The sequence below is a fragment of the Alligator mississippiensis genome, chromosome 14 (genome assembly GCF_030867095.1).
Source record: "Alligator mississippiensis isolate rAllMis1 chromosome 14, rAllMis1, whole genome shotgun sequence".
Taxonomy (NCBI): Eukaryota; Metazoa; Chordata; order Crocodylia; family Alligatoridae; genus Alligator; species Alligator mississippiensis.
In genome coordinates this window covers 14,733,160-14,734,920 of record NC_081837.1, presented here as the reverse complement: position 1 = coordinate 14,734,920, position 1,761 = coordinate 14,733,160, and positions in this window count along the sequence as shown.

Sequence of the window (1,761 nt, the reverse complement as noted above, 5' to 3'; positions counted from 1 at the left end):
ACCAATTCAAATTAAATGGGTGCAAAAGGTTGTTTTAACACTGTTATGTCAATACCTGCAATCTCTAGCCATTCCATTTTCCCCCAAGCCATGTTTGAATTCAAAGAGCATCAAATGGTCTTTCATTACCCTCTGCTGGTCACGGCCTGATAATGCAATAACAATGCAGCTGCACCTGATGATCATTGCTCCAGCACATGTGTTTCTGGAAGATTCACCAGTAAGGGATGTGCTGTGCTTGTGGGGGGGTTGTGGGGCTGGGTTTGCTAATCAGCCCAGTGTGATTATGGAACAGGTTCGCATGGTGACAGCTGAAAACCCTTCTGTGATTTCTGAACATTAAGGAAGCAAGTTCTGCTCCTCAGGTGGAAAAAGCGTTTGTACTGTTGTGACACAAGGTTCATGGTATTCCCAGAAAGGAGAGATGACTTGGGGAGAGGGACTTCTGATACCACCACTGAGTAGATTCATCCTCTTAATGCAGTGCAGCAGTAGTAGACATTTGTAAGATGATGTCAGTTTAGTAATATGTGAGGATGGGACTATGGAAAATACTTCTTTACAGAGGTGTGTGGGGAGCAGACCGAGTCAGAGTTGTGTGTGCAAGCAGTTGTTGTGCTCCATGTTCATCAAGTTAAACCCTTGCGCTTGTCCCTTCCCTCTCCCCTCAGTCTTTTCCATGGGTGCAGGTGCTCTTCAGATGCAAGTATCCATTGCTTCTCCCATCGGTGTGGGCACCAACAGCTCTTTCCCCCTCAGTTTTTGCAGGAGATTGGCCATCTACAAAGTACCTTGTAGCACAGCTGCTGTCCTTGGAAACAGGGAGCTTTTCTCTCTTCTTGCCTCTTAATCTTACTGAGGCAGATCTGGTAGAAGATAAGGAACCTCAAAAACATCAGCATTCCTTCAAGGGCTGTTCCCTGTAATGTGAGGGTCGCTACAAGGGGTTAAGAAAGATTTGTTAAACTGATCAGCTTGTATGACCTAGTGGGAAAGCCAAGACAAATCTTAAGGGCATACATGCTTCTGAATGGAGGAACGGATCTTTCTTTAATGAATGGCCTTCAGAACAGACAACCAAGTTGCTCACTGAATTCCTTCTACCGTTACAAGTTATACAAAATCTTCTTTCCTTTCCTGGCTTGAAATGTTGTGTACAGTTATCCCGTGCTTATAAGCAACTTGGATTTCACCCCAAAGATGGCTGTATTTCACTGGCAGAAGAAACAGCCTTTTAAACACCCATTCCTTACCCAGCAAGGCATAATTAATGTGTAAAAATGTATAGAATATAAGGTGTATAACATGTTTTGAGCTCCATGGCTGAAAAACTGCCAAGTACTATTAATTATTATGTCATTTAACAAAAAGAGGTTATGCAGGCAATGAGGATGGGAGGAAGAGGGAATCTAATATTTATGTAATTCAGGCAGAATTTCCTTCCCAGAATGAAGAACAAAGTGTCAGCAGGAAGAGAATTAAACATAGCAAATCAACTGGAGGGGGACCACAACTGTGTATAGCGCAAGAAAAAGCAAGCGGAGTAACGCAACGAGATTGTGCAGAATCAAAAGGACGCTTGTTATATCCTGGCTCTCTAGATGGAGCTCTGGCTGTTGTGCAGGATCTGCTGTTAGATGGGGTCCATAGACTTCAGAGAATTATTACACGGTCTCTCTGGAAACACTGAACCTTTGAGCACTTGCTAGTTCATTTGGATCTCTCCTGACCTCAAGGGCAAGCACTGGCACAGCAAGGTGA